Source organism: Ambystoma mexicanum, chromosome 2q (assembly GCF_040938575.1).
Source record: "Ambystoma mexicanum isolate Mex_15411 chromosome 2q, UKY_AmexF1_1, whole genome shotgun sequence".
Classification (NCBI taxonomy): domain Eukaryota; kingdom Metazoa; phylum Chordata; class Amphibia; order Caudata; family Ambystomatidae; genus Ambystoma; species Ambystoma mexicanum.
This window is the reverse complement of record NC_090924.1, coordinates 965,872,404-965,888,773: the sequence shown is the minus strand read 5'-3', so window position 1 is coordinate 965,888,773 and position 16,370 is coordinate 965,872,404. Positions and strand designations below refer to the sequence as shown.

Here is a 16,370-nt window from a genome sequence, read left to right as displayed (position 1 = left end):
GGGAGAAAGAGAGTAAGGCGTGATCAGAGAGATAGACAGGAAGAGAAGAGACTGGGGAAGAGGGGTAGGAAGAATTGAAGATGAGGTCAAGGGTGGAGCCAGAGGAGTGATTGGGGGGAGGAAGGAAGGGGGGAAAGGAGGTAGGACTCAAGGATGGAGAAGAGGGGAGAGGATTGAGGGGGAGAAGGAAGATTAAGATTAAAGTTGCCATAGAGGAGAGGGGGAGGGAGAGATAAGCGAGAGAAGGTGATCAAGGTCTTCATAGAAGGAAGAGAGAGGGCCAGGGGACGATAGATGATCAGGAAGGAAATAGGGTGGGGAGAGGAGAAAGATTTGTAAAGGAATTCAAAGGAAGTGAAAGAAGGGAGAGATGGTGAGGAGGAGATGTACTTAGGGTGGTAGAGGAGGCCAACGCCTCTGCCACGGCCAGTAGTGCGAGGGGTGTGAAAGAAGGAGGAAGAGGAGGTGGTTAAGGAAGCAGGGACAGAGGTGTTATGGGGGGGGGATCCAGGTTTCAGTTAGGCAGAGGAAATGAAGTTTGAGGCGAAAGAATAAGTCAAGAACTGCTGTGGTTTTGTTGCAGATGGATCTGGCGTTCCAGGGTGCCATGTTCATGAGGGCGGAGTGGCTGACGGTAGGGAGTAAAGAAGATTAGGGCGGTAAGAGAAGGTAGAAGTGTGACAGGAAGAGTGTGGGTGAGGATAGTGGCGAGGACTGGGCATTAGGTGGAAAAAGGAGAGTAAGAGGGAGAGGAGAAGGTTGTAGGAGGAAGAGAGGGGAGGAGAGGGAAGAGAGGGTGGTGGAAAGGAGTTTTGGAAGATCGCATAACAGAGGGCTCAGAGATAGGACAAGTAGAGAAGCCCATAGCTGTAGAGACTAGAGATAGCGAGGACAGAGACCTGTGTAACAGTTACAAGAAGGGACAGTACACAATGGAAGGAGCAGAGTCCGAGCGGAAGCGCTAGGCAGCAGGTACAGGTTGGCGCCAGAGGCAGTCCCAGGCCCAGCGATGAGAGATGGAAGATAGGAGCCAGTGGGGTCGTAGACAGCAGGCACCCGATACTGCAGGCAGAGGGGGCCCAGGCGGTTGAGGCAGGCAGATTGAGGTCACGATGCTGGGCTGCTGCACCTGATCTTGAGTAGGGAGAGTGCAGATACTAGTTCTTAGAAGGAGTCACTGGTGGAAGGGGCCCAGGTGGTTGAGGCAGACAAACTGATGTCAGGATGATGGGCTGCTGCCCTTGTTCTTGGGCGGAGAGAGCTGTAGGCACCAGGACCAGAGAGAGGGTGAGGGTCAGTGAGGGGTAGAACTGCTGGGATGGGCCGACTGATTCCACAATGTTAGGCAGTTAGAAGTGGACTAGAGTGGGAAGGCCACAGGAGGTGGTGCTAGGAGCAGTATGGAGGTTCTAACAGGAGAACAGGGCAGTTAAGGAAGATGGGCAGATATGGCAACCCTGTGCGGTTGTACCCGCTCCTGAGTGGGAGGTGGTGCCAGAAGCAGAATGGAGGCACCAGAGGAAGAAGTCAGGCAGCCAGATGGATGGGCAAATGCAGCGATCCTCATCAACTGCGCCCGCATGTGAGCAGGGAGAGGTACAGGTGGATGGGCAAAGGTAGTAAGGAGGCACTGGTGGAAGGACTCAGGCAGCCACGGTGGTAGGGCTGATGCAGCAAATCTCCATAGTTAATCCCGCACTTGTGAGGGGGGGGTCGTAGGCGGCGGCACCAGCAGAGGAAATCAAGCAGCCAAGGTGTATGGTACAATGCAGGGATTCTAGGCAGCTGCGCCCACACATGAACGGGGAGGGCAGCAGGCGGCGGTTCCGGGAGCAGTGTGGGGGCACCAGAAGAAGAATTAAGACAGTCAAGGTGGAAGGGCTGATGCAGCAATGCTCCCTGACTGCGCCCACCCTTGAGCGGGGAGGATTGCTGGCAGCTGTTCAAAGATAGTATGGCGGCACCGGCGAGAGGACTTCAAGCAGCTGAGGCAGACGGACTGGGGTCGGGATCCTGAGCAGCCACACTGGTCGTAAGGCAGGGAGGGCTGCAAGCAGGGCGCCAGGTGAACAGAGGAGGCAGAGATGAAAACACTGCTGTCTCGGCCGGCCGCTGAGTGGGAAGGATCGTAGGAGGAGCCAGGCTGGAGAAGGCGATCCTAAATGGCTGTGTTCGAACTCAAGCGGGGAGGACCGCTGATGCCGGCTCTGAGACAGCAAGGAGGTACCCCGAGCAGCCACGACCCTGCTGGGACCGCGAGAACCAGTGTGGAGGCAGGATGGCACGGAGACAGTGTGAAGACGCCTCGCGCAGCTACAACCCTGTTGGGATCCCGAGCAGCCACGTCCATCTTTAGGTGGATGAAGAGCGCAGGCGAGGCACCAGGATTGATATTTGGCACCGGGTGTCTCAAGAAGACAGGAAGAACAAACCGCTGTCTCGATTGGTCGCCAAGCTGGAGGAGCTGGGCTGGTGTCGGCGAACGTGTGTGGCTAGGCCCTCTCTTGAGCGGGGAGGGCCGCTGGAGGCGGGTTGGAGACAATATGGCGGCACCCTGGACAGCTACGATCCCGCCAGGACACAGAGAGCCGGTGTGGAGGCGGTGTGTCTAGGAGGCAGTGTGGAGGCACCCAGAGCAGCCACGTCCTTGCCGGGACTCAGGGCAGATGAGAACTGTAAGCGAAGCACCAGGAATTGCTGCAGACGCAGGGTAACACGTGGAGGGAGAAAAGGACACACCGCTGTCCTGGCTGTCTGCCGAACGAGAAGGATACTGCAGGAGCCAGTCTGATGGTGGAGCAGGAGGAGACCTCACCAATGTCCGATCCAGAAACTGTACAAGGTGGATCCGATTTCAGTTGAGATCGCTGTCGGAGGGACCTCAGGAGATGAGTAACAGGAACGGAGAAAGGGAAGGAGCAGAATTGCAGGTAAAATTGTTTTATTTAAGAATGATTCAGCCTGTTGAGAGGATGCGCCGGTTCAGGCTGCCGAGCTTCTGCGCCCCCTGGTGTTATATGGATTGTGGATCCCTTTGAGCTATCTTCTAGCTCGAGGTTCAGGGGAAACCACTGTATGCGGTTGTAGTGGAATGGGGTGCTGCTCCGAATGCCCATCCACGGGCGGTCCTCCTTGTGACTCTCGGATTGTAGCCCTTCTCCTCTTACATGTCTATTACAGGTAGTCTAACACTCACTTCTTCCACAGCTGATCAGGGGAAGAATAGCGTTATGATTTGGTCCCTTATGACCTGTGCAGGCAGGGGTGGACTGGGAACCAAAGGAGGCCATGGAAATAATGTTCAAAGTGGCCTCATATTACACATTTTCAGCAGGCCCAACACTTTTCCTTCAAGGACAATTAGAAATAAAATAGGTTACCACAGAAAAGAGGCCCAGGGTGAAGAGGCCTACCGGGAAATCTCCAGAGTTCCCTTTAGGCCAGTCCACTCCTGTGTGCAGGCAATCAGCTTCCAGGCCGGGGCAAAAGCACCTTGGGCTTTAAATGGATATGTTACATTCATTCCCACTTAAAAGCACTGGGAGATGACTGCTGGGTTGCAAAAGAACACCAAATCCCTGCTGAGAGCAGAAATGAGGGATCTTTGATGCGTATAAGAGTTATTGGAGGAGAATGATGGCTTACGGTGAAAGTCTATTTACCCAATACATGAAGGGCCCCATGGGCTATTTACACTGGGTCACTAACAATAAGTGCTTGTGACTTCATGTCTGATACAGATTGCGTTCCATTATACTGACAGTTGTGGGCGCAATGGGCTGAAGAGAAACCTGTCCTCTTGTGTCCATGCAGGTCTGTTGATATTGAGACATTAATGTGAATTATTTACGATTACTTTGTCTACTTGCCACGGAACCTTAGGACTGTGAGACTGATGTAGTAGTGTTTTAATCCTTTTAACTTCTAATGTTTTATGCTTTTATGGCAACTGCTGAATAAAGTAATGTATCAACATTGAAACATTGATGCACTTTGTACTGTTTAGCCCACTGTATTGGACGGTACGTAAAAAACAATATATATTTGTATTTATTTAAATTAAAAGAAATAGAAACCACACAACTAAATACACCACCTTCTTTGTGGCTCACCAATAACTTCTTGTTACACAAATCAATTATACAAATGAGTTAATAAAAAAAACACAAATCACAATTCTTTGCCTTCTATAAATTTCACTTCAAGAAATAATTAAACTGATCAGCAACCCAAAACAATTATAAATGTAGTGCTGTGCAACTTTGATTTTCCTGCGGGCTAAAAAGGGAAGCAGTATGATTTCAACCACACTTTTGCTTTAAAATAACACAGGGTGATTTAGCGGTTTGTTTTTCAGACTCTCCTACTTTGGTATGTGTTGGGGAAGTGAGACAGACAAATTTGAATGATTTGGGGAAATTATGGATTTGAGACCCCCTCCAGTGAAAGGCCTGTGTTAGGGAAGCTGTACAAAAAGATTGGACTGATTTAAGAACTAAGATACCCCTCTTCCTTAAAGAAGTCGGCCAACAGGAGAAAAAGGATTACCCAATAAAATTATAGGCTAAAGTTTTTCAGTGCACACATTAAATTTATCTTTAAGTTAAGTAGGCAAAGGATCTACACGGTTTTGCCCCCCCCCCGCCCACTATGAAGGGAAAGGATTTACAGCAAGCAGATTCCTCCACCATTTCGTTTCCCAGGGCTCAGTTATACTTGCATAGAAAGCCTCAGTTTAAAGTTCAGGAAAGCAAGCTGCGTTTCAGGACACTCTGGAAAGATAGGCAGGGGTCTGGTCACCTGACTCAAGGTTGGCCTCCCGCTATTCACCATTGGACCTTGTCAGCTTTTAGGCCTTCTTAGCAATAGACAGCTCCACCCAGATGCACTCTCAGCAATCTCCTTTGGTGTACCTTGCAGCTGTCAGATAGTAAGTTAAAGCAGCTCTGTCCCTTCCTCCTAGTGCGGCCCCCCTTATATAGCAGCAATGATACCACCAATTTTACAGTCGCAAGGTACTCCTCCTCACTCCTCTATGGGCTTGTTTGAGAGTCTGGAGCAGACATATGCAGCTTAATTTACAAGCCGCATGTGTTCTCATGTCAAATATAGCGCAAAAACTAGTTATATGTCAAAACCTCATGAATTTACTAATAACTGCCATAATATATATATATATATATATATATAAAAATAAGACAAGAGCCAGGTCTGCACCATTTTGCACAGACATTTTCTGCCGTTTCCGTAAGAAGCATGACAGTTATGAATATGTTATTTATTACCCATATTCCTAATTTTATCCTCCACCGTTCACCAACTCTCACACTTGGAACATTTTCAGATCAACCAGAAACCTAGTTTAACTGGCCAAAATCGCCTGGAAATGACCTAGAAAATAGTACATAAATGAAGATAATCCACCTTATGGTTGCTGGGAAAAATGTCTAAATGATAATAGTCCTTTTAAATTAATAGTAAATCTCCATGTGCCTTCAGGCCATATGGCCTCACTGGGATCGCCTGTAACCATAGCTTCTCTCTTTATCAGTCTCTTGATGTTTGCAGCTTGCTCTTTGAAGTCATTTTGCCCATATGAAGTTGTAGCCCCCAGTCTTCACACCTTTTAGTCATGCTCCAACCAAGGAGATCTTTCCTGCTATGACTGCCTTCAGAGCCAGCAAGTCTGGGGAACACTAGGGTTTCCACACCTTTAGCAGGACACACTTTATTGCATTTGTAATTAGATGGGGGATGTCAGCCTTCCAGTGGGGATGTTCATGGTGACACATGTCCAACAGCCAGCAAAAGGGTTTGTCTCTGGCCTAGAGACACTTTTTCATGAAAACAAAGTGGCTTTTCCTTTCAAATGTCTGCTGGTATTTTGCATGCGAAACATAATAAACATTACTTTTTGTCAAAATGCACCATGTCTTTTCCCTGACATTTTTCTGTTAGCAGTGGTACATTTTCACATTTAAACTGCAAGCTGGTTTTGTGTAAGTATTGAAAATCCTGCTTTTCATGTCAAAGGGACTTCAGTTTGGGGCCTTTGAATGCACCCCACAAACTGGTGAACTTTATAGTGAAAATAGGACTGCTGCGCATTTTTGTCTTTCATTTTGTATGTTCAATAGTAAGACTATGGGACTCATTACACGGACGGCGGTAAGGGAATAACGGTACCGGTAAGGGAATACCGGTACCGCTAAATTCCCAATCTAATTACGACCCGGACTTGCCGCTATTAGCGCCACCGGTAAGTACGGTGCCACTAATAGCGGCAAGTCCGTGGGCGCGCGACCCCCAGGTCGGAAATAGCAGCATGGCGCTAATAGCATCCCATCACAAGGTAGGCGGACATGGCAATAGCGGCTTGGGAAAGACCTAAAAACCCCTTACCAGCATGGCGCAAATACCGGTATCGTGAACCACCCGTTAAGAGACCTGAACAGTGTTTCCACCTGCCACAGGTGGACACATCCATTACAGGTGGAGGCGATGGAGACTGTGGCAGCACAAAAGAGCACACCACACCCCTTCCCACACACCAATGCTTCCAATACTGCCCACATTACATGCGCTGGAGGACATGATTGCAGTGCAGCAGCACCAACAACAGGCAGCACAGAGGAGACGCAGGAGGAGGAGGAGTAGGGCAAGACGGGCGCAGCAAGCACCACCAAGGTACCCAGAAATACCACAGAGCCAGCCACCAATCTCCAGGATCCAAGCCAGTCCATTGAACCAGACACCTGAGCACATACAAACCCTGTACCGTCTGCACTGGGATACCATCACCATCATAGTGGATAAGATACATGACGACAGCGTGAGACTCATATAGACATCAGAACTGCAATCCCCCCTCTAGTGCAGGTGTTGACTGCGCTCCACTCCCTGGCCACAGGCTCGCAGCAGCATAATGTGTGGCAGATGCATGGCATCTCACAACCAGTATTCCCATGCACGCCGAACCAGGTACACAATGCCCTCCTGAAGCTTGGACATGAACACATATTCCTGCCACGGACTGCCCAGGACATTGCAAACACCAAAATATGCATCTATTCACTTGCAAACATCTCAAATAGCATCGGTGCCAGCAACTGCACCCATGTGGTATTGGTGGTCCTACATCACAATGAAGTAGTCCATAGAAACAGAAAATATTTACACCCAATCATTTTCCAAATGGCATGTGATGCAAACAAGACAATCACACATTGTTGTGCCAGACATCCCGGATCAACGCATGATTCAATGGTCCTGCAGAACTCAACCATACCAAGCAACATGGAGCGACAAGCTGGCCAACGATCGTGGCAACTTGGTGAGTAGCAGGCTGTAACGCTCACCTGGTTCCCACGGAGGCGCGGCGTCGAAGGCGCAGAACTCTGAAGATGGACAGGAAGGGCCTCTCTATTCTGGCTTCCCTGGCTCGTTGGATACCCTCCTGTGCGTGAAAAGGGAGTATTACCAACTGTGGAACAATGCTCAAGCCTCCCACTCCCTTCCAACCCTCCAAGATTCCCCGTGAAGCCTCACCTTAGGGTTTGGAAGGATGAGCTCTCCATCCTGCTTCTGATGCAGGGGCGCGTTGAAACCCAGTTACTTCACTGGATTGAGGATTGATGGGTGTTCAGGTAAGCTTGACTGTTCAGGTAAGGCGCTGTAAAAGTTCTGTTCAAAAGTTCAAGCTTAATAATAATGTTCGTTGTCTAATTGCAGCAAGCGCTAATGCTTATGTCTTTTTCCCCTTAGGGGCCGGGGTTCGGAGTACCGGAGATATGGCGCCGACCCGAAGTGAAACAGTTCTGGATGAGCGCTCAGGTAATGTCTTTGCATTCGCTCATTCAATGTCTTTGTCTTTTTTCCCCATAGGGGCCGGGGTCCGGAGATGCCAGGAAGCGGCAGGACCCGAAATGCAGTGGGAATAATCCAACAGGTAAGACTTAAAAGGAAACTGAGCTTTCTTTTTTCCTTTTCTCCCTCTCACCTTTGTTCTTGTCTTTTTTCCTCTAGGCGCCGGGGCGTAGCTGAATCCGGAAGATCGCTGCTGAAGATGGAAGCGCCTTGCAAAGGTGAGTAAAATGCAGCGCTGCAGCGATCGAAACGAAATGCCTTTAAAATGATGTCTTCCTTTTCAGGGCCGTTGGAGAAATGACTCCGGGATGCAGATTTAGCAGGTAAGGGCTTTTCTTCTCCTATTCTCTTCCTTTCTCCCCTTGCAGGTGTTCCAGGGTGCTGGCAGGCGTGGCTGAAGTCAGGATGCAGGAGCTGACACGGTGAGCGTCCAGCTGCTAGGTGCAGAACAACGCGAAGCATGTGTGGCTGTTCGGGTGGGGTTTAAATAGCCTTGGAAGAAGTTCCTGGTATGTATCCTTCCACCAATCAGTTATGTATCCTTCCCCGACCACACCCGGGTGGTGAAGTAGTCCTACAGGTTAAGTAGTCCCATGCAGGCCTCAAGAGGGCCTGGATGAAGCAGCAAGGTCTGCATCAGGTAAGTGTGCACCCAAGCACTTAAACACATATCCTCTTCTATGAGCCTGGCGCCTAAGGCGCCAGGACTGGGGTCCGCTATGAGCCTGGCGCCTAAGGCGCCAGGACTGAGTCCAAAGGGCCCCGACTTGGGCCCGCTGAGACTTCCCTGGGGAAAATGATGTCTGCCTCTGGGGTTGCTGGGCCCGGCCTGGCTCCTTAGAGCTAGGCATCATGACACAGGCCATGCACAGGGCGGTGTGATTGGGGGGGAGAAAACGATACACCAACTGTGAATTGTCTGGCGTGCGGCGTGGGACAAATGGTCATACAGATGTACTTCAATGTCCATTGGGTGACTTCACAATGTACCTGATAAGACCCCACATGAAATGCGAAGCTGCACAACATTGCATACATTCCAACATTTCAAAGATGACACATCCATCCACAACCAGATTTCACATCATGCCACACCACATAATACACAAATCATCATCTTGCCCTCAGGACAGTCATACAGAATTTGGGCAGCACAACATCATTACCGCAATGTGCCCTAGAATGCATGCAAAGGAATCGCCCCTAGCCATGGCACATGACCACAAACCCATAGCACCACTGAAGTGATGCCCCGCAGCGGTACAAAATTTGCCTGGGCCCAAGGACACCTGAGGCCTGGCCTCAGCCAGGACATTTCCATTACTTGCGAAGGCATGTTTCGGGCATTTCGACTTGCATGGTTGAGCCCAGCTTTGTACATTGCAGTGACGCAGATTGTCTGCATGCATGCTTTCAGTTGTGACTTCCAATCACAATGCAAAGAAGACATGTGTGACATGTACAGTCCACAGCAGGGTGGCCGGTAACAGGTACCCATTCTTCACCCCATACAGGCAAAGCCGGCTATCCCCTGAAGAGGTAGCACCTAACCCCTGTATGGAACCCACAGAACCAGTAGGAAGAGGACAACAATATTACACATACCTGTACCTGCGTCGTGATGGAGCAGGCATTCGGCCTCTCCAACACACAGCTCTGGTGCCTAAGCGTGCCGGGTGAGGCTCTCCTGTACGGCCAGGACAAAGTGCCGAAGATAACCATGGCATGTGTGATGCCGGACTAAACTTTCATCAGACGGAATGTGCCTATGCCACCTGACATGCAAGCGCCAGATGAGGATGATGTGGATGGTGATGAGGATGGGTCAAAAGGCCCGCAGGGACATGCAAGTGGCAATGTCCAGGAGGGACACTATGCGTCAGCATCTGATGTATCAGATTCCATGACATCCAAGGTATGACTATTATGGATGCAGATGGGTATTACTGCCCTGATGCATGTGGTCAGTGCCACAAAGAACCATCTCCCCAATACAGTACACACACACAATGATGAATACCAAGCCTGTGTTTCAACTTTTCAACAGTGTATTGTGAACAAAAGACAATTATTAAGTGCATGGCCCCAACTGTGCAAACGACTTTACCCCCCTACCCCCACAACACTCCCAAGAACACCCTTACCCCCCTCCCCCCACAACACTCCCAAGAACACCCTTACCCCCCTCCCCCCACAACACTCCCAAGAACACCCTTACGCCCCTCCCCCCACAACACCCCCATGTGAGCCTCATGGTGTGAACGTGTCCTTCTACACATGTGCCACCTAGTCCTTGCTGGCCCTAATTGTCAGTGCCTCCTCCGCCATTTGGTGGTTGGGATGTGGTGCGTCTCAGGTTGCGAAGAGACCGGCGCAGGGGGCTAGTTTGCCGGGAACTCCCAGAGGAGGTGGTGCCCGGTTCATCCTGGGTTGTGAGTGGGCATCGGTGCTCAATCGCGTCAGCTATACGGTTCATGGCCTGCCTGAGTTGGACCATTTCATTGCAGATCCTGTTTGTGCATGCCTCCCTTGTCTGCCGTGCATACATACAGAGGTCCTCCCTCAGACGGCCTGCCTCAGCCACATGCTGCCCTACTAGCCCAGTGATCTCTGCCTGGTTCTGGATGATGGATGAGAGGTCATGTTGCATGGTAGGTGCTGGTGGGATGACTGCTGCGCCTTGATCCATGGCAGTGGCATCAGGTGAGAATATCTGGGGGCTCCATGACCCTTCCAGGGTGGGGGTGGGTGTCCTCCATGGCTACTCGGACCTGATGACAACCTTGGGCTTGCCAGTATGGAGCGTGTTGGTCTGGGGGTCTGGCTTTGATCAAGAATGCCATGTGCTTCCTCCTCATCCGAAAGTGGGGCAGTGGCTATTGCCTCACCAGTTGAACTGGTGGCAGCAGAGTGTGTGCCCTCCATGCTGGTTTCACTTGCAGGGAGACACACTACCGTGGGTGCTACGGCGGCAGCAGGCATGGCCTCAGGCTGCGTGGAACTGGTGCTCCTGCTGCCTTTGTCCCTCTGGTCATGGTCACTCCTCCCGGTTCTCCTTGAGGCTGTTGGCGGTGTCCCTTGTGGCATCTCTCCTGGGTTTTTTGGTGGATGGGGGAGCAGGTGTCGCAGTGCGTGGCTCCTCAGTTTCAGTGTGTGATCCTGTAGGGGTGAGAAATGGGGATATTCATCATTTATGGTTCGACCTGCCTTATGCTGAATGATTACGTCATGCCGCTCTATGCATTTGGCCCTCTTTATTGTGGATTCAGGTAATGGTGATGTTGGGTGGGTCATGCATGAATGGGTCTGTGTTGCACTTGTATGTGGTGATGCATGCATGTATGTTTGTGGCTGGATCTACAGCATTAATATGGACACAAAATTGGGAGGCCCCTCACACTTCACTTTGCATTTTTGCATGCATACACTCACCTCCATCAGACGAAGTGGCCACGCCATGCTCCATTTCTCCGACTCCCTCTATGGATTCCACTCCAATTGTGGATGCACATGTCTCCTCCCACTCACTGAGTTTAATGGGTGATTTGCTGCCTCCTCTGTGCCCATAGCCAGGTTGCGGTTCGCTGCCAGTATGTTCCTGAAACGGAGCCGGAGGTCGTCCCACCTCTTTCGACAGTCTTTAACTGTGCGTGTGGTGGTGCCCACCGCACTGACCTTGTTGGCAACCTCTGCCCAGATGGCCTTCTTCTTGAGGATGGTCTCCTGCAGCATGTCGTTGCTGAAGACCACATGTGCATTTGCCGCTAGTGTCTCGGTCAGCATTATGAGCTCCTCATTGCAGAATTTTTCCTTGCGTTGCCGCTCTGTAGATTTTTTTACGGCCTTGGGCATCTTTAAGGTGTCCTGGATATGGAGGATGGCAATGGATTGTGTTTTTAAAGATGGCCGCCTCGCTATTTCCTGTTCCTGTGCGATGACGCTATTTCCGCATCCGTGTTTTTACGGTGACCGCAATTAGCGGTGACCGCAATTTGCATGCAGTCAGAAGGCGGAGGTGCTATTAGCACTTTGGTCGAATCCGTTAATAAACTTTTTGGGGGCTTTTACGACATGGCGGTAGGAGGATTACCGGCATGGCGCTATGCTCGTGTCCGCCTACTCGTAATAGTCCGCAATTTGCGGGCTCTTGCGAGGGCAGAGATGCAAATAACGCCATGCCGGTAAATGCCTTTTTTTACCGCACAACGTGTAATGAGGCCCTATATATGTGGTGTAATACAGATGATATACTCAAAAACAACCCTTCCGCCACATAGGAGAAAATATATTATACCTAAGCTCGGGAAAGGCAGCTGATATTGACATTTTAAGAATAAACATTTATATTATAAACGTTCAAAATCTCACTTTAAGAGTGCTATATAAATGTTTTAATTATTATTTATGTTGTAGGAATCAAACACTTAATTTAATTGAAACAATAGTTGTCAAATATCGCTTTTTAGAGCTTCTTTTGTCTCAATGCTGCTTGGCAAACCAATGGTTTTTCCACATTTGTGATACCCTATAATGTTTTTAAAAAATATGATAATGAGATTACCAATCGGCTGCTGTGTCACTCAGAGTCGCTTTCTTTGGGCTATTTTCTTAATTAAATCATTGTTTTCATGGGCATCGACTTGGATTAGTAGGGCAAGTCTGACAATGTTATTTTGTGTGTGCTCTGTGATTAGGTCCTATTCAGTGCGTTTTGCTTCTGTGTGACACACTTGAGCTGTCTCATGTAATGGTACATTTTTGTAACTGCATCTCTGCTTTGTATAATCAGGGAACATTTTGGCCTGTGTTTGTTTTTCTCATGTGTGATATCTTTGAGCTGCGGCATGTAATGTAACAATATACTGGAGTGAAAGAATTTCTACAACATGATAGAATGTTTTTCCTTAAAGACTAGTGTAATTGTTTCCAAGAAGTTATACATATCTGTTGAGTAACAGTGGTTATGACATGGATTGATTTCGTGTGACATTTCTTTTCAGTATATTGAACAAACTTTTCAAAAGTATAGCAAATTGGTGGGTGTGACTTAGACTGCAACAACTTTTCCAAAGTAGAGCAAATGGGTATAATTCACGCTATTTCTGAAAAATGTAAAAGATGGGATCGACCATGTTTATTCTTGCACTTCTGTTCACCCACTGTACTCTCTCTGGACAACACTTTGTGATCTATATTGTTTTCAATATAAAATGATTACAGGAAGAAATAAGCAGTGTCTAATCTAAACAACTTCAAGAACATGCACATGAGATGTGGCTGGTCTCTGGAGCATGCATGATAAGTGGTGCTTATTGAAGGTTAAACATAGGCAAGCCAAAGTACAGTATGAAGTAAAAGTATTGGGAATTCTCCACAATGGCAAATCTATAACAAGCATGTGCAAAGCCAATAGCTCTGACTTAGCAAATGCAGCAGGTAAGCCTTTTCAGGTTTATCTATCGAGGACTTCAGCTTTCTGCCAGTGTTCTTGATGATCTATATTGGAGGGGACCTGGTTTTTATCAGCTGCTCTGTAATGCAGAAGAGTGTATAATTGTGAAAACTCTGTTATAATGGCAGCAATTTTGTAGAAGGGAGCAAATATTTAACAACTCGCTGCCCAACTTGAACAGCTTTAGAGCTGGCTTTATTTCCATGCTGCCGGTTCACAGGTGCGTGTTTTCAACTTTTGAGTTGTTTTTGAGCTGCATTGCATTAGGTTTGTTATTTCTGTTATTTCTGTACATTAGGTTTGTAATATTATTTAGGTCCGTGACTGCCATTTTCAGGTGGTTAGAGAACATGGCCATGATGGATTGGGCCCCTAATAAATAAGCCTTTACCTTGCTCTCAGTCTTTCATGGCCACCATTACAACAATGGCAAAGCAAATAGGTATGGCTTTGCAAGTGTAAACACTAAGGTTTATTTGATAAACCCCCGACAGGATATAAGTCTTACCTGCTACATTTACAAAGCCAGGTCTGTGGTGGGACCTGTGTGAACAAAAGATCTGTGATTAAAGTGAAGGGCAATCGGTATGTCATTGGCTTCAATCAAAGTTTAATTTATGAATCTAGTGAAATAGGATGGGGAAGAATTGAACACGAAGTAGTTTGTGATAAGATGTTTCCTAGCATTGCACAAGCTGCGTTTTCTACTTGAGAAGGATAACAATGTGGTTACGGTCGGGAAAGGTAGTTAGCTTTTAATTGTTTAATGGGGCAATACAGGTTTCCGCAGAGAATGGGTTGAGGAAACAATTATCAATGGGGTGGCGAGGGAAAGGAGAGCAGGCGTGTCTTTGGATGCCAGATTATATTTATAGGGTGAAGGAGAAGATGAGTGAGATGGTGCGAAGGATCCATTTGGGGGAGGGTGTGACACCAATCTGGTAGTGTTGCACATTGTTCATTAGGGTTGAGTGGAAAGGTTGTCAGTGGGAAAGATGTGGATGGGCCTGTGGCATTGGGGGATATAAATACTCAATATGTGGAGGTTGAGACCGTCCACATGGGATGGGTCCAGTGTCATGAAATTAAGCAATATTGATCCAATATAAAGAATTGTGGTTCTAGGTCTTAATTTTGTCGGTTTGAGGACCCTCTTCCAAAAGATTTTTTTTTGGCCAAGCAGGAGTGGCCTCTAAAGGATGCGATTATCAGCCTACCCTGAGGGTTCACTCCCTTCCCGGGCTGAAGCAAAGATGCCTCATCTGGGGATACCCACGTTCACCAGCTCCTGCGCTGGTGGGATTTTCATTAGGTCAGGTAGAATGGTTTAACCCCTACCTTTGGCCCGCTCCCCCATGCCCCTCGCTCCTTCCCCTTCTCTCAGCACACCAACACACACAAACACCTGCTTCTCTGGTCTCTTTCATCCATTCCCTCTTCTAGGGGGCGGGGTTGCTTCCTGTTGCTGCATTCGGCCATTTAGGTGGTGTTTCTTGAGTGATCTTTTTGAAAGGCAGCCCAAAAAACAGTCTAAAGACCAAATACCAATGTCACTTGTTTAATGACGCATGAATATGCATGTGTTGCCAGTGCCAGAGAACATTTTAATCCACTGTTGAAAGATGATGGGCAGGAGAGGCGGTTGAAGATGAACCAAAAAGCCACCATTCTCTATAGTGTTTGAAGATGGAGACTGTTTTATACCAGCATCATTGAACACACCACCCTATTTAGAGGAGGATAACACAACCACCACCATCCTGACATTTATAAAAAGATAGAAACTGCTGCTGTATTTGAAGCTGGGTCAACAGAGCTGGCAGGTGGCATAATAGATCTGCTGACCATTTCAGGCTGGCATGACCGTACCCCTATCCACGGCCTTGTATATTCCTGCCACCCAACCTACAACACTGCAAGCTAGTGGATCACCCCAAAAGGCTTCTCACGTGACTCACCTGACACATGTAGTCTGCCCGGCATAGGTCTTGCTCTTCAGGTCCATTTTTGGCAGCACTTTTTTTTCTCAATGAGGCGGGAGGCCATTGGGTGTGTGAAGAAATGTTACTTTCACCAAGCACACTCTAGCACCGGATGTTTCTCCAGGGAATGGTTCAATATGATGGACATGTGTATATAAAACGGCTTCAATTGTCACCTGCTATTCATGGCTAGGTAAATACACATTTTCAACTCTGAATATTTAAATTGGTGTGTTGGGGATCATGTAAGTAAAGAACTAATTTAATTTGCTCTTTGCAATGTGAAAAGCTCAATAGTTAAGTTAAACTCCTAGTTTATCTTGTGTTTTTATTTAACGCATAGGTTGTAAACCCGTCTCCTTACAGTTGATATTTTTAATATTAATACATTTGTTTGTCTTTTTATTCTAGTTGCTACAGTATTCGCACCATGTTTCACTCAGTATCTCGGACAACCGAATGTCAGTACTCGCAAGAGCCCAGACAAGTCAAACTAGGCATCGTCTGCATTTTACTTCTTCTGACATCTCTTGGAATTACACCTGTACAAAGCAGATCACTTAATCATCAGATTGACAACAGAAGTAAGGATTTTGCTTCAGCCCTTACAGATTTGGGCAGAATTTCTTAGCCATTGAAGAAAATGCCTATCTCTGCAATGTGTACAGTAATGCAATTTACATATGAAATATACTTTGTTGTTCATGTTTATCTTTTTATTGGTACATAACTCAAAATGCTCCCCTGTTTGGATATACAGGTGGTCCTCTTGCACCCACTGTTCAAACAGCAAGTTTTATCTTCAATTCCTATACTAACAGACCATTTAAGTTTCCAAAATCTGCATCTAATCACTCAAGATCTTTATTTACTGCATTTTTTGTAACCCTCTCAATAAAAGAGAAAAGGAGAAGATATGGGCGTGGTGGAAAATGGGACAACAAAGAAACATGTTGCACAAAAACTCTTAAATCAGATCTCCCCTTCCGTCATCTCCTATTGGTTTCTAACAAACCTCTTTCAGGCCCACAAGAATATCCAGCTTCTCCGTGCTGCCGTTCATTTGTGGA

At 47.8% G+C, this 16,370-nt stretch overlaps 1 long non-coding RNA gene across 2 annotated transcripts in view; it reads left to right on the top strand.

The window, feature by feature from the left end:
- Positions 1-15,737, top strand: part of LOC138569044 (uncharacterized) — a 275,355-nt gene extending 259,618 nt beyond the window's left edge. Inside the window, exon 3 of one of the 2 annotated variants that reach the window (XR_011303078.1) lies at positions 15,712-15,737. This is a non-coding gene — a long non-coding RNA (uncharacterized lncRNA). The remainder of the gene's footprint in view (positions 1-15,711) is intronic. The other variant, XR_011303077.1, reaches the window with a different exon arrangement.
- The last annotated feature ends 633 nt before the right edge of the window (positions 15,738-16,370 follow it).